At 43.1% G+C, this 26,700-nt stretch overlaps 1 pseudogene; it reads left to right on the forward strand.

Moving 5' to 3' along the window:
- LOC115103484 (mitogen-activated protein kinase kinase kinase kinase 3-like) overlaps positions 1-26,700 on the forward strand; it is a 107,819-nt pseudogene that overhangs the window by 17,422 nt on the left and 63,697 nt on the right.

Below are 26,700 nucleotides of genomic sequence, written 5' to 3' on the forward strand. Positions count from 1 at the left end.
GATTTTGCCTCCATCTGTACCTTGCACCTGTGTTTCCTTGGCTGAGTGGCGCTGGAGCGGTTGGGGTCTGTGGGAAAGAGCCATGGGCAGCCTACAGGGGAAGGTTGGAAGGAGTGGGGGTTGGAGTTCTTAGAGAAGTTGGAGTAGAAATAGGTGTGGGCCAGTCAGAGTAAAGGTTTCATGATCTGTCTGCTGCTGCTTTTCCTCTACTTTGCCACCGTGACGGCGGTGGAAGGTTGGGTAATGTTGGTCGTGGAATGTTGCAGAGTGTGTGCTTGCAGTGGCATTTGTTGTAGGCTAATTTGCTTTAATCACTTGTGGACAGACTACGTAACATAAATGTTATTGTGGCGTCTATCAACAGACTGGCATGCGATGACTAGCGAGGAACATAATTCCAGTTCACTGGGTTTGAGTCACTGGTTATATCGTGGAATCACACTATCGCAGGGCGGGCATCCTTTGAATTTCGGGACGGGGAGGTGACATTTTGGCCCCTGAGACTTTCAGAGAGGGGTATGAAGCCACTAAAGACTTTCCGGTTTATAATCTAACACTTCTTCTCCCCCCAGAACCTAATCAAGTACTTTGTGTGAATTTCTTGGTTCAGGGTTACTGAAATGATGTTCTCTTGAGAGCTATGGAGTCTTGTTCTCTGCCCTTTGCCAGTGGCCCTTGACGATCAGAAATCTGAAAAGCCGGGATAGGTGGATCAACACCTATCATCTAACTTAACTCACCCCTCCTAAACTAAACCCTAATCCTAAACCAATTTTGATTAACCTTTGAATCTGCCGGTTAAATGTCTGCCTTTAAATCAAATCAAATTGTATTGGTGGTTAATGGTTAACAGATGTTATTGTGAGTGTAGCAAAATGCTTGTGCTTCTAGTTCTGACAGTGCAGCGATATCTAACATGTAATCTAACAATTCCACAACAAATATCTAAAACACATAAATCTAAGTAAAGGAATGGAATAAGAATATATACATACAGTTGAAGTTGGAAGTTCACATACACCTTAGCCAAATACATTTAAACTCAGTTTTTCACAATTCCTGACATTTAATCCTAGTAAAAATTCCCTGTTTTAGGTCAGTTAGGATCACCACTTTATTTTAAGAATGTGAAATGTCAGAATAATAGTAGAGAGAATGATTTATTTCAGCCTTTATTTATTTCATCACATTCCCAGTGGGTCAGAAGTTTTCAGACACTCAATTAGTATTTGGTAGCATTGCCTTTTAAATGGTTTAACTGGGGTCAAACGTTTCGGGTAGCCTTCCACAAGCTTCCCACAATAAGTTGGGTGAATTTCGGCCCATTCCTCCTGACAGAGCTGGTGTAACTAAGTCAGGTTTTTAGGCCTCCTTGCTCGCACACGCCTTTTCAGTTCTGCCCACATTTTCTATAGGATTGAGGTCAGGGCTTTGTAATGTTCATGTTGTCCTTAAGCCATTTTGCCACAACTTTGGAAGTATGCTTGGGGTCATTGTCCATTTGGAAGACCCATTTGCAACCAAGCTTTAACTTCTTGATGGATGTCTTGAGATGTTGCTTCAATATATCCACATCATTTTCCTACCTCATGATGCCATCTATTTTGTGAAGTGCACCACTCACTCCTGCAGCAAAGCACAACATGATGCTGCCATCCCTGTGCTTCACAGTTGGGATGGTGTTCTTCGGCTTGCAAGCCTCCCCCTTTTCCTTCAAACATAACAATGGTCATTATGACCAAACAGTTTTTGTTTCATCAGACCAGAGGACATTTCTCCAAAAAGTACGATATTTGTCCCCATGTGCAGTTGCAAATCGTAGTCTGGCTTTTTTTTATGGTGGTTTTGGAGCAGCGTTTTCTTCCTTGCTGAGCGACCTTTCAGGTTATGTCGATATAGGACTCGTTTTAATGTGGATATAGATATTTTTGCAGGGTAGAATGGTGTCGAATGCTGATCTTTAGTCAATGAACAGCGTTCTTACATATTTATTCCTCTTGTCCAGATGGGACAGGGCAGTGTGATGGCGATTGCGTCGTCTGTGGATCTATTGGGGCGGTAAGCAAATTGAAGTGGGTCTGGGTGACAGGTAAAGTGGAGGTGATATGATCCTTGACTAGTCTCTCAAAGCATTTCATGATGACAGAAGTTTGTACTATGGGGCGGTAGTCATTTAGTTCAGTTACCTTTGCCTTCTTGGGTACATCTAGCAATCTTGAAGCATGTGGGGACAGCAGACTGGGATAGGGAGAGATTGAATATGTCCGTAAACACACCAGCCAGCTGGTCTGCGCATGCTCTGAGGGTAGGGATGCCATCTGGGCTGGGATGTCTTACTCACATTGGCCATGGGGGAGGAGAGCCCACAGTCCTTGGCAGCGGGTCGTGTCGGTGGCACTGTATTATCCTCAAAGCATGCAAAGTTTAGTTTGTCTGGAAGCAAGACGTCGGTGTCCAGGACTGGGCTGGTTTTCCTTTTGTAATCTGTGATTGTCTGTAGACCCTGCCACATACGACTCATGTCTGAGGTATTGAATTGTGACTCCTCTTTGTCTCTATACTGACATTACGCTTGTTTGATTGCTTCTTTTCTGTGTTTTGATTTTCCCGTCTAGTAATAACTTGTATTGACGGTAGGCTTATTGCATTTCTCCACAATAAAATTCACATATTATTGAAATGATGATTCCCTGATCCTGAATGACCACATGGTGGTTTTCAATCCATAATGATTTGAATATATTTTCACTGAACACATGAAACATGAGTTTCCTTGAGACCGACAATTCCTTACTAGACAGGTCGGGATAAAAAACAGAATACTACACAGTTGTCACATTAGACCAGAATCTCAAAAAACTGAAGTCATCATGACTATGCAAGTTTTATCTGTAGCTATTTAATGGCCCAGTGCAGTCAAACGTGATTTCCTGTGTTTTATATTTATTCCCATACTATGAGGTTGGAATAATACTGTGAAATTCCAGCCTTTGGTGGGATGGAGTTTTTGCCTGCCTGGTGTCATCACCTTAATAGACCAATAAGAGAGAGTTTCAAATTGGTCTACCAGTAACAGCTAGTTTTCAGTTTTCCTCTCCCAACTCAGACCATTCCTCGACAGTCCTCGCAATATTCTTGCTTGAGAAATTGCTTTTTGCTTAAAAAACATTGTTGTTTCTTTTTGACCATTTTAATTAAAAGTGATCACGGTAAGGTACTTAATTGTTACCCAGAAATGATTTGATATTCATATAAAAATGTCTGAATTGGACCTATGGGTTGAGCCCCGATTCCAAAACACATCCTTCTCAAGGTGTGCTCTTGGTCAGCTCTTCATCGATCGCCCGGGGCTTTCTGTGTGTGTTTTTGGAGACTGGTCGATGTGCTCCCCCTCTGTCTTGTTTGTCTTCCAGGCTCGGAACGTCACCACAGGGGAGCTGGCGGCCATCAAGGTCATCAAACTGGAGCCCGGTAAGAATCTTTGCCTCCCTCTTCTCCCACTCTGGGGTTAAGTTTCCCCTACGTACAGATCTAGCATCAGTTAGACTGTCCTATTATTCCATTTGACTCACTTAAGTCTTCTCTTCCCCACCATTCTACTTCTCCAGTCATACTGTGCCTGTTTATGAGACCCACTAAATATTTAGAAGAATTGACTTAAGACCCTAGGCAAAATAAAAAAGTGTTATGCAAATGAAGCCCACCTGAATGCCCCAGGCCATATGCATACAGTATATTATGACCAAGTGAGAGCATAACATTAGTGGTTATGTTGGTTGGAGCATGTTGTTTACAATAGAGTTGCGGGTTTAAATCCTGTATAGGTCACACACTGACCTTATTAGTGTAAAAGTCATCTGCATCATACCTACCATATAATTTGTCACGTTTTTATTCTAGCCCAGCATTAACACAAAATATTCAGAATAGGGTTAACAAATTCCTTATTTCGGGAATCTTCCATCCAGGATATCTGGAAAAACCTGGGAATTTTGGGAGAATTACCAGAATTTTGCAACCCTAATTCTGACCCCCCCCCCCCCCCACACACATCCTTTTTCATAAAGATAAATTAGACAAGGTATAGGCCAACTGACCCACTACACCAATAACCTATAGAGGTGATGTCTAACAATCCAATGACTGCACTGGGCCATTAAATAGCTACAGATAAAACTTGCATAGTCATGATGACTTCAGTATTTTTATTGTAGTGTGTCATGTAGAGTAGGCCAGAAGGCTAAACTGGATAACCTAACCTCTATCAAAATAAAAAGATGGCGGAGCCGCAAAAGTTCTTCTGTGCAAAGGTGTTTATTTACAAGTGATTCCGGAACAAAAAACAACAGTACTGCCATCAACGTCTACCTTATGGGACAGCTTAAAAACAATGCTGCCCCATCCACAGCTCAATCCAAAATACCTCTCCCTAACTGAAAGAGAGGCTCCTTTTGTAGGGCTAGCCCCTCCCCTCAGAACAATTAACATTTACATTTAAGTCATTTAGCAGACGCTCTTATCCAGAGCGACTTACAAATTGGTGCATTCACCTTATGACATCCAGTGGAGCAGCCACTTTACAATAGTGCATCTAAATCTTTTAAGGGGGTTGAGAAGGATTACTTTATCCTATCCTAGGTATTCCTTAAAGAGGTGGGGTTTCAGGTGTCTCCGGAAGGTGGTGATTGACTCCGCTGTCCTGGCGTCGTGAGGGAGTTTGTTCCACCATTGGGGGGCCAGAGCAGCGAACAGTTTTGACTGGGCTGAGCGGGAACTGTACTTCCTCAGTGGTAGGGAGGCGAGCAGGCCAGAGGTGGATGAACGCAGTGCCCTTGTTTGGGTGTAGGGCCTGATCAGAGCCTGGAGGTACTGAGGTGCCGTTCCCCTCACAGCTCCGTAGGCAAGCACCATGGTCTTGTAGCGGATGCGAGCTTCAACTGGAAGCCAGTGGAGAGAGCGGAAGAGCGGGGTGACGTGAGAGAACTTGGGAAGGTTGAACACCAGACGGGCTGCGGCGTTCTGGATGAGTTGTAGGGGTTTAATGGCACAGGCAGGGAGCCCAGCCAACAGCGAGTTGCAGTAATCCAGACGGGAGATGACAAGTGCCTGGATTAGGACCTGCGCCGCTTCCTGTGTGAGGCAGGGTCGTACTCTGCGGATGTTGTAGAGCATGAACCTACAGGAACGGGCCACCGCCTTGATGTTAGTTGAGAACGACAGGGTGTTGTCCAGGATCACGCCAAGGTTCTTAGCGCTCTGGGAGGAGGACACAGTGGAGTTGTCAACCGTGATGGCGAGATCATGGAACGGGCAGTCCTTCCCCGGGAGGAAGAGCAGCTCCTTCTTGCCGAGGTTAAGCTTGAGGTGGTGATCCGTCATCCACACTGATATGTCTGCCAGACATGCAGAGATGCGATTCGCCACCTGGTCATCAGAAGGGGGAAAGGAGAAGATTAATTGTGTGTCGTCTGCATAGCAATGATAGGAGAGACCATGTGAGGTTATGACAGAGCCAAGTGACTTGGTGTATAGCGAGAATAGGAGAGGGCCTAGAACAGAGCCCTGGGGGACACCAGTGGTGAGAGCACGTGGTGAGGAGACGGATTCTCGCCACGCCACCTGGTAGGAGCGACCTGTCAGGTAGGACACAATCCAAGCGTGGGCCGCGCCGGAGATGCCCAACTCGGAGAGGAGGATCTGATGGTTCACAGTATCGAAGGCAGCCGATAGGTCTAGAAGGATGAGAGCAGAGGAGAGAGAGTTAGCTTTAGCAGTGCGGAGCGCCTCCGTGATACAGAGAAGAGCAGTCTCAGTTGAATGACTAGTTTTGAAACCTGACTGATTTGGATCAAGAAGGTCATTCTGAGAGAGATAGCGGGAGAGCTGGCCAAGGACGGCACGTTCAAGGGTTTTGGAGAGAAAAGAAAGAAGGGATACTGGTCTGTAGTTGTTGACATCGGAGGGATCGAGTGTAGGTTTTTTCAGAAGGGGTGCAACTCTCGCTCTCTTGAAGACGGAAGGGACGTAGCCAGCGGTCAGGGATGAGCGAGGTGAGGTAAGGGAGAAGGTCTCCGGAAATGGTCTGGAGAAGAGAGGAGGGGATAGGGTCAAGCGGGCAGGTTGTTGGGCGGCCGGCCGTCACAAGACGCGAGATTTCATCTGGAGAGAGAGGGGAAAGAGGTCAGAGCACAGGGTAGGGCAGTGTGAGCAGAACCAGCGGTGTCGTTTGACTTAGCAAACGAGGATCGGATGTCGTCGACCTTCTTTTCAAAATGGTTGACGAAGTCATCTGCAGAGAGGGGAGGAGGGGGGGGATTCAGGAGGGAGGAGAAGGTGGCAAAGAGCTTCCTAGGGTTAGAGGCAGATGCTTGGAATTTAGAGTGGTAGAAAGTGGCTTTAGCAGCAGCGACAGAAGAGGAAAATGTAGAGAGGAGGGAGTGAAAGGATGCCAGGTCCGCAGGGAGGCGAGTTTTCCTCCATTTCCGCTCGGCTGCCCGGAGCCCTGTTCTGTGAGCTCGCAATGAGTCGTCGAGCCACGGAGCGGGAGGGGAGGACCGAGCCGGCCTGGAGGATAGGGGACATAGAGAGTCAAAGGATGCAGAAAGGGAGGAGAGGAGGGTTGAGGAGGCAGAATCAGGAGATAGGTTGGAGAAGGTTTGAGCAGAGGGAAGAGATGATAGGATGGAAGAGGAGAGAGTAGCGGGGAGAGAGAGCGAAGGTTGGGACGGCGCGATACCATCCGAGTAGGGGCAGTGTGGGAAGTGTTGGATGAGAGCGAGAGGGAAAAGGATACAAGGTAGTGGTCGGAGACTTGGAGGAGTTGCAATGAGGTTAGTGGAAGAACAGCATCTAGTAAAGATGAGGTCGAGCGTATTGCCTGCCTTGTGAGTAGGGGGAAGGTGCGAGGGAGAGGTCAAAAGAGGAGAGGAGGGAAAGAAGGAGGCAGAGAGGAATGAGTCAAAGGTAGACGTGGGGAGGTTAAAGTCGCCCAGAACTGTGAGAGGTGAGCCGTCCTCAGGAAAGGAGCTTATCAAGGCATCAAGCTCATTGATGAACTCTCCGAGGAACCTGGAGGGCGATAAATGATAAGGATGTTAAGCTTGAAAGGGCTGGTAACTGTGACAGCATGGAATTCAAAGGAGGCGATAGACAGATGGGTAAGGGGAGAAAGAGAGAATGACCACTTGGGAGAGATGAGGATCCTGGTGCCACCACCCCGCTGACCAGAAGCTCTCGGGGTGTGCGAGAACACGTGGGCGGACGAAGAGAGAGCAGTAGGAGTAGCAGTGTTATCTGTGGTGATCCATGTTTCCGTCAGTGCCAAGAAGTCGAGGGACTGGAGGGAGGCATAGGCTGAGATGAACTCTGCCTTGTTGGCCGCAGATCGGCAGTTCCAGAGGCTACCGGAGACCTGGAACTCCACGTGGGTCGTGCGCGCTGGGACCACCAGATTAGGGTGGCCGCGGCCACGCGGTGTGGAGCGTTTGTATGGTCTGTGCAGAGAGGAGAGAACAGGGATAGACAGACACATAGTTGACAGGCTACAGAAGAGGCTACGCTAATGCAAAGGAGATTGGAATGACAAGTGGACTACACGTCTCGAATGTTCAGAAAGTTGAGCTTACGTAGCAAGAATCTTATTGACTAAAATGATTAAAAATGATACAGTACTGCTGAAGTAGGCTAGCTGGCAGTGGCTGCGTTGTTGACTTTGTAGGCTAGCTGGCAGTGGCTGCGTTGTTGATTCGGGGGCTAGCTGGCTAGCTAGCAGTGTTGATTACGTTACGTTGCGTTAAAAGAACGACAATAGCTGGCTAGGTAACCTAGAAAATCGCTCTAGACTACACAATTATCTTTGATACAGAGACGGCTATGTAGCTAGCTACGATCAAACAAATCAAACCGTTGTACTGTAATGAAATGAAATGAAAATGTGATACTACCTGTGGAGCGAGGCGGAATGCGACCGGGTTGTTGAGTTCTAATCGGTAGACGTTGGCTAGCTGTTGGCTAGCTAGCAGTGTCTCCTACGTTAAGGACGACAAATAGCTGGCTGCGTTGTTGATTCAGGGGCTAGCTGGCTAGCTAGCTAGCAGTGTTGATTACGTTACGTTGTGTTAAAAGAACGACAATAGCTGGCTAGGTAACCTAGAAAATCGCTCTAGACTACACAATTATCTACACAATTATCTTTGATACAGAGACGGCTATGTAGCTAGCTATGTAGACGGTGGGCGTTGGCTAGCTGCTGGGCAGATACGTTAGGACGACGAAATACGATAATTACGCAATTATCTTTGATACAAAGACGGCTATGTAGCTAGCTAAGAAGAAATTGCTAAGATTAGACAAATCAAACCGTTGTACTATAATGAAATGTAATGAAAAGTTATACTACCTGCAGACCGAAGTGCAGACCGAAGTGCCTAATTAATTAATCAATTAACAATACAAACCTACATTTTCCATCAACTAAACATACTAAAGGATATACATTGCAACACGGTTTTAAACAATATCACAACATAACATTTACAACATTACATCACTACTGACCATATCTTTCAATATGCCCATACGCATTAATGAGCCATTTGGGACAGGCACTATAAAGCCAACCCAATTCCCTTAGCTCGGGTCCTTTTCCAGCATACCCGGAAGCTACAGAGATGGAGAGAGAGGAACAGAACAAACAAACAATGCGCTCATCCACAACATTGATAAGTATAATAATTATTGTATCTCTCAAATATGAACATTGACAAGTGTGAAATGCATGCACCAAGACAGAAGTTAATTTGTGTGTCGACCCACATTGTTAACTTATGGTATAATGGCGCAGGGAGGAGTGATGAATATGTGTGTGCGTTAAAGAACCAAATGCTGCCCGCGGCCAGTGACGGACTTATACGTCACATAGTGTTTTTCTTAGTTAGCATTAGCAGGCTTACTCATTGATCCACAGTTAGTCATAATTGCTACCATAAAACAGCCTAATTACAGTTGGTTTGTGTTTGGTGATAGTTTGTCACCAGTCAGTTGCACAATTGCATTCTGCTATGAATAGCACGTTATCAGTCTCCTTGCAATCTCTAAACTGCATTCTGTTCTGTTGCTTCCATATGTGGGAATAATAGCAAACTAGCTCTCACATGCTATCTGCTAACTTTTAGCCTAAACCCATTTCTGTCCCTTGGCTATGATAAGTGGATTGGTTAGGTAATCTATTGAGGTTGAATTGATCATATGTAAGTAATGTTTGGTTCCATTCACAGGAGTCTGCAGAGGCAAGGACAGCTCATAATAATGGTGCCATTAACCTCCTGTGGATCCATTCTTGTAATCATCATCTATACATTTTCTAAGGATGTTTGCTACGTGTGACAACCGATATGACATTTTTGCCCGATATCCAATATTTTCCTTGCCAAAAAAACACAATTCCCGATAACAGATATTTTCATCTTTCGCAGCCTTTTAAGCATTCTAGTACAATTAAATAGTTAACACACACACATGGATGCAGCGGTCTAAGGCACTGCATCTCCGTGCAAGAGGCGTCACTACAGTCCCTGGTTCGAATCCAGGCTGTATCACAACTGGCCGGGATTGGGAGTCCCATAGGGAGGCGCACAATTGGCCCAGCGTCGTCCAGGCCGTCATTGTAAATAAGAATTTGTTCTTAACTGACTTGCCTAGTTAAAGGAAGGTTACACACACACACACACTACACTGACTAAAAAGTTATTTTGTTGGCATTTACGTATGTCCCCATTACCAGAAAAACATAATCAAAACCCATTTCTTTCACTTACTTGCTGTACTGTTTTGTTGGTCATTTGTTCAGTCGTTTCAGTATCAACCAGGAATTCTATGGAACGCCGTTTGGGTCTTTGCGTGTCAAAAATGATACACGTGTCAAATAACACTATTTGACGTGTCAAATAACACTATTTGACCAATCAAGACCTGAATATGACTGCATGTCACATAATAACTTAAAGCGTTCATAAAAGTGTTACGTAGTTATTACACAGTCAAACGATTTATCGATACATATGCTATGATGCTGGTAAAGTTGTCTTGCGCACCTAACCCCAGGGTTAAGTAGCTAGCTAGCTATTTATTTTTAAACTGAAGTTCAATTTCAATAGGCGAACAACAAGTGGCTACATAGCGAATACTTACTCCCAAGGATTTCTAAATCAATGCTAAGAATAATGAAAATGACTGCAGTTTCTACTGATCATTGTTTTCAGACTGGTTGTATTGGTGCTAGCTAGGTACCAAGCTAAAGCTAGCTACCCCAGAAGTTGCGGTCGAACAAATGATGCTTTATTACCAACGCGGTATTGTAAACACATCGTTTGTTGCCGGTATTTGCTTGTTGCAGACTTCTTTGTACAGATTTGACAGTGCTACTGTATCTTTTTTGACACGTAAAGACCCAAACGGCGTTCCACCGTATGTTTGTCGTGACGCTAATAGCAGTGATGCTATTAGTGTGTAACTCCGGTAGGGCAACATCTGAAAAATATTGCACTTGGTAGTGTGTACCGGTGCTCGACCAGTCGGCGAAAGCCAACATCACCCACGACAGAGAACGGTTGATTGTCAGGGGCATTGAATTCCATTATCTTGGCTTTAATGGATTTTGCCTTTGAGTTGTCTCGCTGAAATGTTCTTACTCTTTCAAATTACTTGTTGACTGCTTGATCCATACAGCAGACATTGTGGTCCAGGTAAGGAATGTAAAGCACAATTTTACGTGGCCTCATTACGTCATACGTTATGTAGGTATGCAAGGTTTTTAGCATCAGTGTTAAACTAGACATCGGGCCGATACCGATGTTGGCATTTTTAGCTAATATCGTTCGATTCCGATATGTTCACCGATATATTGTGCATTAGAGGTCGACCGATTATGATTTTTCAAAGCCGATACCGATTAATCGGCCAATTTTTATATATATATTTGTAATAATGACAATTACAACAATACTGAAAAAATAAAAGTGTCAAACTTAATATAATCCATTAATAAAATCTATTTAGTCTCAAATAAATAATGAAACTTGTTCAATTTGGTTTAAATAATGCATTAACAAAGTGTTGGAGAGGAAAGTAAAAGTGCAATATTTGCCATGTAAAAAGCTAACGTTTAAGTTCCTTGCTCAGAACATGAGAACATATGAAAGCCGGTGGTTCCTTTTAACATGAGTCTTCAATATTCCCAGGTAAGAGGGTTTAGATTGTAGTTACAGTATATAGGACTAGTTCTCTCTATACCATTTGTATTTCATTAACCTTTGACAATTGGATGTTCTTATAGGCACTATAGTATTGCCAGCCTAATCTCGGGAGTTGATAGGCTTGAAGTCATAAACAGCAAGAGATGCTGGCAAATGCAGGAATGTGCTGGGTCCAGATTTTGCAGCTCTTTCAGAATATCAACTGACTGGATTTGGGAGAAGGAGAAATGGGGAAGGGCGAGTTGCTGTGGGGGGTGCAGTACTGTTGACCGGGGTAGGAGTAGCCAGCCGTAGAAAAATGCTTATTGAAATTCTCAATTATAGTGGATTTATCAGTGGTGACAGTGTTTCCTATATTCAGTGCAGTGGGCAGCTGGGAGGAGGTGTTCTTATTCTCCATGGACTTAACAGTGTCCCAGAATTTTTTTGAGTTAGTGTTGCAGGAACCAAATTTGACGACAAAGTGGAGCTATTACCTTATTGCTTATACCTATCCAATCCAATTATTTCAGATTGACAAATGGGTGGCTAGGGATCAATGTGGAGTTTAGAACATCTCATTCTGTACAGTCATATGATATTGTATTTTACTGACTCTAATAGGTATGGTGCTATTAGAATCCGAATCAAACAACGATTGAATACATCTTATTAGCATTTTGGTCTTAGTCGACTTTCATAATAATTTTACAGTTAACTTTTGCTGCTATAGTCGAACCAAACCAGGGGGTGGGAACTGGTGGGTGTAGGCTAGGCTAGACTAAAGAAATATTTACTTACTTTTTCTTTCTATGAATCAACAGGGATTCACTTTGAGTTTGGCTTGTTAGACTGACAGTCAGCAGGTGGTAGGCTTGATGGACTTTGTGTGTACGGGCATGTGTGCGGTTATCTGTGCGTACGTGCGTGCGTGTGTGTACAGATATGCAGCCTGTGGGGTACTATCTGATGTTGCGGATGGTAAAGAGTTCAGACAAGAAGCAGCCTCTGCTTGTGCGAAGCACATGTGTGTGTATATGACCACTAATATCGTTTGTTGCCGGTGTTTGCTTGTTTGCGGACTTCTTTGTGCAGATTTGACAGTGCTACTCAACTATTCAACTTTCAGGCAGTCCGTTAAATATACAGTACAGAATAGGATCTTGATTTGAGTACCCTGTTGCTAGAGTACATTCTAGAGTACATTGTGGTTTATTTGAGGTTTTTAAAAAGGCTTCTGAAGTTTGTAATTTCCACTTTAACATTTGACTTAATTTTCCATTACAAAAACATTTATCAACCCCTATGAAAATGTTCATTAAATATAATCCACTTAAAAAAAATACATTTCCTGTTGCTGCAGGATTATTTTTCTGCTGTAGCAAACTGGCTCAAATGAAGTTCCTACATCTGTAGTTATCCAATGTTGACTTTCATAATTTTGTGTGCATGTGTGGCTGTATGTGTTGTTGTCCTTGTACGTGAGTGTGTTCTTCAACAACCAAAGCTATTCTTGGGCGGAAGGTTGAGGGGTCAGTCAGCATTGAACCGCCCCCTGACTCTCCCAATCCTCTCCTTTTAATGTCAAACCACCTCTTTACCATATCCGCTGTGACAGCTCCTGCCTTACTTTTGGTGTGTGTCCCAAATGGCACCCTATTCCCTTTTTAGAAAAAATTGTGCACTACATAGGGAATAGGGTGCCATTTGAGGAGGAAGATTTAGTATAGACACTCAAGACTAGAGTATTTCTGCAAGGCTTTTGGACTGTGGGACCTCTGTCGTAGTGCTTTTAACTTTAACAGGCACTATTGATTTGCTGCAACTTCCCTCTCCCTCCATTTGTGTGTCTATTCTTGTAAGGACACTGCATAATTCTACAATAACATGAATTGATTTGGGGTTTATTTGTGGCATATTTTTAGGTTGTGTTCATTCCATGGTCATTTCTAACCTTTGATTTGTGTCAGTTGTGTTATCATCCACAGCTGACAGTAAACCATGTTTTATTTATATAAAGGGATAGTAAGCCAAATTACAAAATGACATTTGTAGCCTTACCTTGTGAGCAGTTCTTACAGAGTCTCATTGTCCATGGCATAGACTGCATTCAGGGTAAGGAATCAAATAAGTAATTTCGGTGAACTATCCCTTTAATCTTAAATGGGTGTGGATTCTAATACAAATAATATGCCCCATATCTTTAAATGTTCATTAATGAGTTCCATAGAACCATATTCTATACAACATCACATGATCTTCTATGCAGAGGCCTGTGTGACGATGGAGTTATCACGCAGGACTGGCGCCGAGGGACGTGCGAGGCATCAATCAAATCAATAGGCCAATAGGAGTGTATTTTGCCCTCTGCATGTAGTCGCTCAAGGCACTTTTTTCAAGGCCCCCTTTATGAAAGACCATCAATGTTAGGTGTGTGAGTCAGTTTATCATAAAAGAACACTGTACTGTGAAGTTGTTGGGAATACCAGTCACTTCAAGGTTGCGTCTCTAATGACTTTTCCCTATATAGTGAACTACTTTTGACCAGGGCCCATTGGGCTTAGGTTAAAAATAGTGGACTTATTATTTGTGACACATCCACACGCTTAAGACAACGTCCAAGATGGGGTTTCTGATGTTGTTTGAACTTCCCTTTGCGGATGTCTATGGGTTAAATGCTTAATTTTTTTCTTACAGTACATTAGAGGTAGAGAATGCACCAGACAGGGCTTTGATGGTTTGCTAGATTGACAGTGACAATTGGAGCTGGAAAGGGGTCAGAAGCTTTAAAGAGCGAGAGTGTGTGTCTTCCCAGATTTATCAGGTGGACCACATGCAGTCGATTTTGGCCCGGAGGTCTCTTATTAGCCATTCACGCTAACGCACTGCAGGAACCCCATCTAAAATTAATGTGGCCAAGGTTTTCCCCTATCTCCTTAAAATGCCAACAGCACTGCATGACGAAGGGAAGGTGCCACAATCCACTGTGACAGCGTGGAGTGACATGGAGGTGCTTGTCAGTACGCATCACGGCCAGGGCAACTAGCACTCTTGACAGATGGAGCCATGAGTGTGTTTCTTGGTGACAGGTTCGATGGCTCGAGGTGTGTCGCCAATGCCAGGACCATGGAAACCTATGTAGCCTAGACATAGGCAGAGTGATTAACTATCATAGTGTGTGGAGTGGATTAACACACAGACACACCCAAGGGTGAGCGGCTGGGGCCAACCCGAGTGGCGCAATGGTCTAAAACATTGCTTTGCTGTGCTAGCTGTGCCACTAGAGATTCTGGATTAGAGTCCAGGCTCTGTCGCATGCCGTCCGTGACCATGGAGCGGCGCACAATTGGCCCAGCATCGTCCGGGTTAGGGGAGGGTTTGGCCTGCAGGGATGTCATTGTCCCATCGCGCACTAGCAACTCCTGTGGCGGGCCGGGCGCAGTGCACGATGACACGGTCGCCAGGTGTACGGTGTTTCTTCTGACACATTGGTGCGGCTGGCTTCCGGGTTAAGTGGGCATTGTGTCAAGAAGCAGTGCGGCTTGGTTGGGTTGTGTTTTGGAGGACGCACGGCTCTCGGCCTTCGCCTCTCTCTATCTCTCTCTCTCTCTCTCTCTCTCTCTCTAGTCCGTACGGGAGTTGCAGCGATGAGACAAGACTGTAACTACCAATTGGATACCATGAAATTGGGAGGAAAAAGGGAGAAAAAAAAGGGATGAGCGGCTAACATGTCACAGTTACCCAACGAAAGACACCATATTCAGCACCTTGTTATATCTGCCAGTCTGTTTCAATCTCAAATGTAAAACTGTTTCCCAAAGATGCTTTCAATGCAAGCCCAACTAAGATACCCTAGCAACAGTTTGCTGGGAACTCATTGGCTTATCTCGCATTAGTGGCATGCTGTGCAGAATTCAAATAAGTCATTTAATATGTGCTTTTTTGACCTGTTCCAATTTGTTCTAATCTGTGTTTGATTTTCAAATGGCATCTCGGTCATAAATTCATTTTAATTTGGGCTGGCTGCCAGGCTTTATCTTCATCTTGTGCTTCGTGATGTCCATGTACAGTCCAAGAATCTGGGTTAGAGGCTACCAAGATCTTTAACTGCTCCAATACATTGCAACGCAGCCAATCTGTTTGCACAAGGCCCCCTCCCCCAAATCTGGATCCTGTTCATTAGGGCATGCAACTGGAAAAGTTTAAAAACATTTTGCAACGGAAAACCAAAAATGAGCGTTTCCGTTTTCTTCCGTTTGGTGCCTAATGAGCACAACCCTGATGGCTTCCAGTCCTCCATGGTATTTGCCAACATTTGCTGTTCTATTAGCCAACATGAGATCATATTATGAGGTCCTTGCTTACTGTCAGCGTATGTGAGCATCCCAAAGGGGGCATCCTATTGCTTATTGCACTGCTTTATTCCATGTCACCTTGGATGAAAGGAAAAATTCACTACTGTTTGCTAAATAGTCCAAATTAAAAACTACCATTGGTCCATACAGTTACTATATGTAAGTGCTTAGTGACCAGAATGTAATTATTAAACATTGTTTTGTAACGGCAGATAAATATTTAATTCCATGAATTTGTAGAATATTGTGATCAAAAAGAATACATAAGAGTAAATGAATGACGAAATAAAAAAATGTACTTTTTGAGTTATTGTTACACCATGTTCTTAACTTTAAAAAAAATGGAAGCAATTCAGCTAACATTACATCTCTGTAATAAGCCAGTGTTGTTCTACTTGTGTTCTAAATATAACATATTTATAAATTGTTTTGAGTCTAAAGAATCATTCTGGCAAGCTCGAGATACGTGTGCAGGAGTTTATCCAAAGTCACTCCTTTGGTATTAGCACGTAGAGGTGATGGCAGTCGTTAGTAGGCGTCTCCTCCAGTCCTACATGCCCCTAGACGCTGATCTTGGATCAGTTTAGCCTTTTCCACACTAATGTTTAAAGTTATGATTGGAGCAGGAGATGCTAATTTTGGATCTGTACCTAGGGGAAACTTCACCCAGAGTATCCTACACAGTCAGTCCCTCTCTCCAATCCCTCCTGTACTGGGAAAATGTCACTGCGTCACCGGAGAAGGACAGGCTCACCACGACAGGAAGCACCAGGGCCATCTGACCTTGGTCACTGTTGAAAGTGAATCCTGGGACGCTCCCTCGGGAGGAGGCCGTAAGCAGAAAAAGACCCGCAACACCCCCCCACGATATTTAATTCATCATAGGGTCCGTGTAAACTTTATTAATATGGCTTTTTTTTGCTGCAGCGCTAACTCTATTCACAACCCTCGCCTTGCATATCCAGCATGTTCCATACATTTTAATGAGCCATTACATAAGCCAGCATACATATTTATTTTAATCTCTCATTGAGGCTACAGAAGAGATTTTGAACACTGAGCGAATGGCAGGCGTAGAAATATTGAAGAGTGGTGAGAGAGAGGTGTAGAAAAAAATTGTACAAAAACTAGATCAGCTTTTTAATGAGGCCTGGAGCGTCCATCATTAAGCCAGCAGTCACACTAAAGTGACTTTGTTCTCTCTCTCCTCCAAAGTGTTTGTCCCGCCGCGCATGAGATGACGCACATGCTTATAGATGTTGAGATCCGAGCCAGAGATCAAGGTCAGCCCAGATCGACGCTGTCAGGTCCACGAGAAAAAAGAGGAAAAAAATGTGATTCTCGCCCAATTCAGCCAATCAACCGGGCCCTGCCTTCCGTCCCTTGGGCCAATCGAAGGCGAGGGAGAGCTTCATGGGCAGTCATTTCTCGTTAAAACCAATAAACGTGCCCTGCTTCTCCCTCTGAAGAAGCATCGGGTGGAGCTGCACTCGATAGCTCTGCCTGGGAAAAATGCGCTGACATAGCAACAGTGCTGATGGAGAGTGCGGGGTTTGAATGGGCGTCAGAGAAGTGCTAAAATCGAAGTGCAAGCATCCCCAGCGGGTTTTATTAATCAAGGGCTATTTACTGCCGCCTTGTCATTGAGATAATTTCTTATCTGTGAGTGTGTGTGTGCATGTGTTTGAGTGCAACCTCAAGGAGACAGGCCTCCAAAACTTAGCTTCTATTGGTTTCTATATCCCCAGTTTCCAAGTCCATCGCACTCCGCCGCATTAAAATAGCGTTGAGTGTCGGGAAACACTGGCCTTCTGGTGGTGTTGACAAGCTGCCAAACTGAATATTCCCAGCCTGTGTAATTATGATCTGTGGAATTGATTCCCCTCAGTGATCGTAGTTGGACGTCGTGCGGCTCATTGATTCTGAGATGTATGGTCTTCATTTGGTCTTTCATTAGTGTGTAGCTTAAAGTTTGCACCGATATCTTTGCCGGTTTGACAGATGCCTTCATCAAAAGGGACTAGCATAGATTACAAATAACGCATTGTTTCTGCTAAACCAATCCTCCGAGCCATTATCTCTGCGCATCTGGTCAGTATGCAGACTATTGCACAGTTTGTAATTGTCTGCTTACATTTTGGCCCATTCTGTAAGTTCCCAGCTAGTATTGTCAGAGTGCTGTGGTTCAGTGAGGTGGTCCAAGTGTCTGTCTGTATAAAAAAATATATATAATTCAAACTAATTTTATGCCATTTTATTCATGTAGAAGCAGCTTATGTTCCTTTTAAAGTGTTTCAGTCTTTTATAGTGTTTCATTGTGGACATACACTACCGGTCCAAAGTTTTAGAACACCTACTAATTCAAGGGGTTTTCTTTATTTTCTACATTGTGGAATAATAGTGAAGACATCAAAACTATGAAATAACACATGGAATCATGTAGTAACCAAAAATGTGTTAAACAAATAAAAACATATTATATTTGAGATTCTTCAAATTGCCACCCTTTGCCTTGATGACAGCTTTGCACACTATTGGCATTCTCTCAACCAGCTTCACCTGGAATGCTTTTCCAACAGTCTTGAAGGAGTTCCCACATATGCTGAGCCAACAAGTGCTTAGCATATGTGGAAACTCCTTCAAGACTGTTGGAAAAGCATTTTCCTTCACTCTCTTCCCAAACCATCTCAATTTGGTTGAGGTTGGGGGATTGTGGTGGCCAGGTCATCTGATGCAGCACTCCATCTCTCTCCTCCTTGGTAAAATAGCCCTTACACAGCCTGGAGGTGTGTTGGGTCATTGTCCTGTTGAAAAACAAATGATAGTCCCACTTAGCCTAAACAAGATGGGATGGTGTATCGCTGCAGAATGCTGTGGTAGCCATGCTGGTTAAGTGTGCCATGAATTCTAAGTAAATCACAGACAGTGTCACCAGCAAAGCACCCCCACACCGTAACACCTCCTCCATGTTTTACGGTGGGAAATACACATGCAGAGGTCATCCATTCTCGCACTCCGCGTCTCACAAAGACATGGCGGTTGGAACAAAAATCTCCAATTTGGACTCCAGACCAAAGGACAAATTTCCACCTGTCTAATGTCCATTGCTCATGTTTCTTGGCCAAAGCAAGTCTCTTCAAATTGTGTTCTTTGGTAGTGGTTTCTTTGCAGCAATTCGACCATGAAGGCCTGATTCACACAGTCCCCTCTGAACAGTTGATGTTTATGTATCTGTCACTTGAACTCTGTGAAGCTTTTATTTGGGCTGTAATTTCTGAGGCTGGTAACTCTAATGAACTTATCCTCTGCAGCAAAGGTAACTCTGGGTCTTCCATTTCTGTGGCGGTCCTCATGAGAGCTAGTTTCATCATAGATCTTGATGGGTCTTGCGACTGCACTTTCAAAGTTCTTGAAATGTTCCGTGTTGACTGACCTTCATATCTAAAAGTAATGATGGACTGTTGTTTCCCTTTGCTTATTTGAGCTGTTCTTGCCATAATATGGACTTGGTCTTTACCAAATAGGGCTATCTTCTGTATATCACCCCTACCTTGTCACAACACAACTGATTTATAAATCTGTGTTTATGTACGTATGTTAATTTGTCTCTCTTCTCACCTTGCCTCACATCTGTCGTCTCTCCACAGGGGAGGACTTTGTGGTGGTGCAGCAGGAAATCGTCATGATGAAAGACTGCAAGCACTCTAACATCGTGGCCTACTTTGGCAGTTACTTAAGGTAGCATATTTAAAGGTCCGCACCCCATGCTTCCTCCGCCACCATCCCTAACCTACCCTTCCCTCCTCCACCCCTGTCCTGGCTCAGTCAATTCCCAGCCACTCTCAGGTTTTGAAATACACACAGGCTCAGCGTAGAGTCGTTCTCAACTGCAGCCAAGCTACGGACAGAGCCTCCGTTCCAAGCCTAGCCGCACTAACGCTAGCATGCTAACAATGTGGCTAATTACTAGCTCTGGGGGAATGCTTTGTATTGAACTGCTCAAGAGGTGAGGGAGGTGGAGGGTGGCCATTTTGAGAAGTTTTAACGCATTGGTTGGCCGGAGGGTAGTTGTGACCTAATAGCCGAACCGCATCATGCTGTGTCACAACCTAGAAAAAGACTCCCAGAAGCATTCATCCATACTCTCTCTCTGCCTCTTTGCTTTAGCTTTTTACTCTGACTATTTTGAGCCGTACAGTATCGATTGTAATGTAATTTGTTTCCTTTTGCTCTTTACAGGAGAGATAAATTATGGATATGTATGGAATATTGCGGGGGAGGGTCCCTACAAGACATATATCACGGTAAGCATACACAACAACATACAGTGCACAAACACACATACACACACAAAACACACAAGCATTTGAAAAATGACAGCTGGCTCAACCGGTTCGATGAAGCCAAATTCAATATGTTTCGGTGTGTGGTTTTAAGCTCATTCCTCACTCAAGCTAGACGTCCTCTTACTAGGGGTACGTCCCAAATGGCGCCCTATTCCCTTTATAGTACACTACTTTATACTACGGCCCAGGGGGAATCGGTTGCCATGTTGGACGTAACCTAGCTCCTACCACATAACCAGACAGACAGTTAACAGATTCTTATTGCGCTTTTTCTTCTTCTTGTCTTGGTCGTTAAAGGGAAAATCTGCAGTTGCTACGTCCATTTTTGGACTTTAAAAGAGATGATATATCCATTTTATTCTAGAAGAATATAACTTATAAATTGCCTCACGCGCTTAGTTCAATTGTCTTACCCCATCACAACCCACAAAATAAGCTGGTTTTACTCCAATGTTTGTAAACAAACACTGTGTATAGATTTAAAACATGGCTAAAACTATAAGGTTGATGTCATTGATGGTCAGTTTTTGCATCCATAGCTCCATCTATATATTTGAGTAGTTACATTTCTTCAGCCCCACCCCCGAGCTATTTACGAAAGTACTGGTGGCGTGACCACTTTGTAATTGTTTGAACTGCAGGTCATTAGGGCGGCCGTCTTTAGCAGCTGTTTTTGCATTTTTGCGCACACACAGACACATACATACATACACTCACACAGAGACGGTGTTGATTCTGCTCTTAATGACTGTGCTGGGCTCAGTCGGCTGCGAGGCTCCTCATTAGAGAGACAGGAACAGCAGTCGACACCACCAACTACCGTTGATCTCATCCTCCCACATATCGGCTCCCCGCTGCCACGGAGACGACACGCTGCTCATAATGTCCCCAACCCTAGGCTCCTTCTCCGGAGTACATAGAGGGTCACCGAAACGGAAGGCTTACGTGCTCGGCACACTGTCCCTCGTGGCCTTCACAATGCCCAGTAGGTTTGTCGCAACGTTACATTCTTTTAACCTTCATCGTTTAGTTGTTGGGTATTCTTAACAAGGCTTAAGGGGGCATGTTGATTAGTCTAACATAGCTTCCTCTCCTTTTCTCCTTTCCATCTGCATTGATCTGAAAATGGAGGATAGGTGAAAGCAGTATGGTAGACCCTAGCTGGGAGTATGCTGTCACCTGTATAGGTTCTTTCAGGTCAGTGACGATGAAAGAAAGAATATAAAGGAAGGAGGTCATTTTAGACTGAGTTTTCCAATTTAAACATGTTAGGTTCTAACTCATGGACGATTAGTAAATCTCAAACCAAGTTTATTCACCCAATGGGTCAGACAACTGACAAAGACATGTTTATACCAGCACAAGTATATATACCCCAATTTGGGTTAAGTCTCCTCCTTCCCTCTAAACATGACATCTTTATTGCTAGGTAGGAAGTTAAGTGATGCGGGTAATAAACTGTTCCTTCTCCCTTCATGTGACATGACCTCTGCCCCCATTACTCACTAATTCATAGCTCTCCACCCTTATCAGTGACCGCAACCGTGTGATTGCCTTTCCTTTACACATGTCCAACCTTAATTGACTCCACCATAGACATTCCTCCTACAGATAACCATTAACTTCTGGTGTAGAAACCAGACTGTGGCCCTTCTCATTTCCAAAGGATACCTGATGATTAACAATGTTTCAAGTTAAGAAGTCAGAACCCATCAAACAGGATCAATGAGTTAGCCAGCTAACCTGTGTAACTATTTGGAAGTAAATTTCTCATTTTTTGGAAAGATAAGCTTGAAAGGGGCGGCAGGTAGCCTAGTGGTTAGAGTGTTGGACTAGTAACCGAAAGGTTGCAAGATCGAATCCCCGAGCTGACAAGGTAAAAATCTGTCGTTCAGCCCCTGAACAAGGCAGTTGTTTGTTCTTAATAAAGGTAAAATATAAAAAATAAAATGGGAATGATATAATTGATTCAACTGGCTAACTTGGTGACCCTGCTTTTTGATATACCCCTTAGAGCCCTAAGTCACATGACGGAGCGAATTAAACTAACTGCATCTTTTAATCAGACCCCAATGAACTGGTGCTATCATGACTTGCAATCTACTTAGTAGAACGTTTTATGAAGATTAGTCTCTCAATGTTATGGCCAAAGCACTCCCACACAGCCTAGGATTGGAGAAGGATGGAGTACGATGCGTGTTCTCACTCTAACTGAAGACAGGCAGACAGACAGACATGTGAGTCAATTCCAGAGGATCATGTTTGAATAGACTGCTATTTTATTTGTTTATACAGGCAATTTCATTGAGAATATGCAATTTACTGTATAGTACTATCCATGTTATTGAAATCTAAGAAGAACCTAGGAATCTAGCTCTGTCTAATTCAGTAGCAAATATATTTTTGTTCTGTTTTTAATAGGGTCCTGTTGTGGCTCGTCTGTTCAGTCCAGTCATAACTATTCTAGAGTCCCAATAATGACCTTCAAATAACCTAACGTTGCCAGGTAAAGCTGTCAGATCAACATCCAATTGTGAACCCTGAACCTACATTGCCCACCTTGAACCCATATTGTTGATAAGTGGTTGAAGCTGAGGTTAAATGACACAAAAACTGTACATTGATGATTTTTGGGGGCAAATTTAACCAACAAGCAATATTGATGTAACTTGAAATGCTGATGTGTGCCCACATAAGACCTTTAGCTGAAATAATATTAATGAAATACATGATACATTTGAGTTCAGGTACCAGATGTTGTCTCAATAACCAATGGCGAGGAACCTTTTAATAAAGCACCAGTGCTTCTCAGGCTCCAACCATGTCTCTCCTTATCTTTCAGTGACGGGGCCTCTTACAGAATCACAAATAGCCTACGTGTCTCGAGAAACTCTTCAGGTACGTCCATTCAGTTTGCCTCCTCCAGCACTCCAGCACTCAAGCATTCACTCTTCTTCAGACAGATGTCTTTCAGCTAAAAGCCTTTGAACTGCCTTTGATTTCATCCATCTGCTCGATTAAGATTGAAAACAGCCGTTAATAATTGCAATAGCAACATCGTAGGACTATTGTTGTCATTGATTTGTTCGATTTTGATACACACAACTATTATATCATAATAAATCCTTTATATTACAAATCGCAAAAAAATAAGTAAACAGACTATTGCTTTCCTGGTAAAATGACAGTTATCTTATGCTTTGGAAAGGTATGTGGCTGATTTTGGTTGAATGTGAATTGGCTAAAAAGGGACACCATATTAGGATGGGATATTATTTGTGAAGAGGTCAATGGACTGACTCACTGTCTGCATTTTTCCCTTCACAGGGTCTCTACTATCTGCACAACAAAGGGAAAATGCCAGGTTCCATTGCATAGAATAGAATTGAGTGCACAAAGGTAAGGTGGGACTGGAACAATAACCATTTCAAGCAGGAATGCATTGTGTAGATTAGGATCGAATAGAATACAGTTTATTGTCTTCTTCAAGAAAATAATTTTACACAAGCTTGTACCTACACACAAATAGACCAACAACTCCTTCACCCAGACATGTACAAAAACCATTTGCAGTAGTTTAGTGTGTTCCTCTGGAATTTCTTGGCACAGACGGGGTAATAGCCATTATAAAAACATTTCTGACACTAATAGCCACCATTTGGAATCCCCAACAAGACATCTTTCAAAGTCACTTCAGGCTTGTCCCGTTTGGTCGTTCCCATGCGAATTTTCGTTCGATAGATAGCCTTGTTAAGAGACTGCTGCATAAATGAAACTGCATTGAAAATGTCCAGATACAAGTTGGTAAGACATTTGATACGTTGTTGAGAAAACATATGTATAAACGTACTAAACACTTACATAGGCCTATGCAACTGCAAATCCATTGAAGTTGTAATTTTCTTTTATCTGCACAAAGGGAGCAAACATACTGTTGACAGACAACGGGTACGTCAAACTAGGTAAGGAGTCCAGACGTTCAACTGTTTTCTTTGATGTCTGCGTTTCAATATGATGAATAATGGCAATTTGTTGAGTGTGTGATCGCCACCTGGCTGTGATTGACAAGCTGTTAATTGTGCTTGGCTGTGAATAGCACCTTCTGCTTTCACGTGTGTGTGTGTGTGCGTGCGTGCGTGCGTGCGTGCGTGCGTGCGTGCGTGCGTGCGTGCACTTTTATATTCAATGTGTGTAGTAAGCTAGATCAAGTCTGAGATGCCTGGACAGTGATTGGAATAATTGTATATCAGTGCTACCTCTACAATTTATATCATATTCCTTTTGGGAATATTGCCTACACCAGCTTACATTTTTTGTATAATTACTACAATACATGAGCATTGCATGATTTTCATTGATTTCAACATTGCTATGCATAATTTATAATTTACTACAGAGCGAACCAGGCTTAGGAAATGGTCATCAAACATGTATTAGACATTCACTGTATTAATGATGAACTGTTGATTGCATTTGGACATTTACAGTTGAAGTTGGAAGTTTTCATACTCTTAGGTTGGAGTCACTAAAATAATTTTTTCAACCACTCCACACATTTCTTGTTAACAAACTATAGTTATTGGCAAGCCGGTTAGGACATCTACTTTGTACATGACACAAGTCATTTTTCCACCCATTGTTTACAGACAGATTATTTCACTTATAATTAACTTTATCACAATTCCAGTGGGTAAGAAGTTTAAATACACTAAGTTGGCTGTGCCTTTAAACAGCTTGGAAAATTCCCCAAAATGTCATGGCTTTAGAAGCTTCTGATAGGCTAATTGACATCATTTGAGTCAATTGGAGGTGTACTTGTGGATGTATTTCAAGCCCTACCTTCAAACTCAGTGGCTCTTTGCTTGACATAATTGGAAAATCAAAGGAAATCAACCAACACCTCAGAAAATAAATTGTAGACCTCGACAAGTCTGGTTCATTCTTTTCCAAACACCTGAAGTTACCACATTCATCTGTGCAAACAATAGTATGCAAGTATAAACACCATGGGAACATCATTGAGCCGTCATACCGCTCAGGGAGGAGATGCGTTCTGTTTCCTGGAGATGAACGTACTTTGGTGCGAAAAGTGCAAATCAATCCCAGAACTTAAGCAAAGGACCTTGCGAAGATGCTGGAGGAAGTACAAAAGTATCTACTGTATATCCACAGTAAAAAGAGTCCTATATCGACATAACCAGAAAGGCCACTCAGCAAGGAAGAAGCCACTGCTCCAAACCCGCCATAAAAAAGTCAGACTACGGTTTGCAACTGCACAGAGGGACAAAGATCGTACTTTTTGGAGAAATGTCCTCTGGTCTGATGAAACAAAAATAGAACTGTTTGGCCATAATGACCATCGTTATGTTTGGAGAAAAAAGGGGGATGCTTGCAAGCCGAAGAACACCATCCCAACCTTGAAGCACTGGGGTGGCAGCATCATGTTGTGGGGTGCTTTACTGCAGGAGTTACTGGTGCACTTGACAAAATAGATGGCATTATGAGGTAGGAAAATGATGTGGATATATTGAAGCAACATCTCAAGACATCAGTCAGGAAGTTAAAGCTTGGTCGCAAATGGGTCTTCCGAATGGACAATGACCCCAAGCATACTTCCAAAGTTGTGGCAAAATGGCTTAATAAGGACAAAAAAGTCAAGGTATTGGAGTGGCCATCACAAAGCCCTGACCTCAATCCTATAGAGAATTTGTGGGCAGAACTGAAAAAGCGTGTGTGAGCAAAGAGGCCTACAAACCTGACTCAGTTACACCAGCTCTGTCAGGAGGAATGGGCCGAAATTCACCCGACTTATTGTGTGAATTTTGTGGAAGGCTACTTCACGTTTGACCCAAGTTAAACAATTTAAAGGCAATGCTACCAAATACTAATTGAGGGTATGTAAACTTCTGACCCACTGGGAATGTGATGAAAGTAATAAAAACTTAAATAAATCATTCTCTACTATTATTCTGACATTTCACATTCTTAAAATAAAGTGGTGATCCTAACTGACCTAAAACTGGGAATTTTGACTAGGATTAAATGTCAGGAATTGTGAAAAACTGAGTTTAAATGTTTTTGGCTAAGGTATATGTAAACTTCCGACTTCAACTGTTGATGGGAATAAAGTCAGGTTCTCAAATCTTTCATTATTTTCTTGGCAGCTGACTTCGGTGTCTTGGCCCAAACACACAATGACCATTGCAAAGAGAAAATCCTTCATCGGCACACCTTACTGGTAATGTCCTTCATCACTTCCCCCCTTCTATCAATTCTCTCTGTCCCTTGATACCCAAGTCAGGTGAATCTATCCATGGATCTATCATCCACCATTTTGTCAAGCAGGATAGGAATGTGCCCTTCGATTGATTTTAGAAGGTTTTTAACCCCCTAGAGTCGATATCCGTGGCCCTGCAAAAATCTAATTAGCATAATGAAAACATTTCCATTAAAATCCATCAGTTTAAGCTGGATATGTTTTTTTGAATTGCATCTGCCAATGTTGTACTCCTGCAAATGTGGTAAAAGTTGTCAGAGAACCCTAACCCCAATCCCGACCCTTACCCTAGACCGGGTTCATATCCAAATCCTGACCCTACCCTACCCTCCCCTCCCCTTACACTGATACACTCTTTCCCTTTTTTGAGCCCACACCTCTCTTTATTCATGTTTTGTTTAGTCTGTTTTTTTACTCCTATTTTGTTGTTGTTTTTCATTTCTATAATTATAAAGCCACGTTCTTTCCATGAAAGCGCTATATAAGTTCCA

This window comes from Oncorhynchus nerka, linkage group LG21 (genome assembly GCF_034236695.1).
Source record: "Oncorhynchus nerka isolate Pitt River linkage group LG21, Oner_Uvic_2.0, whole genome shotgun sequence".
NCBI classification, from domain to species: Eukaryota; Metazoa; Chordata; class Actinopteri; order Salmoniformes; family Salmonidae; genus Oncorhynchus; species Oncorhynchus nerka.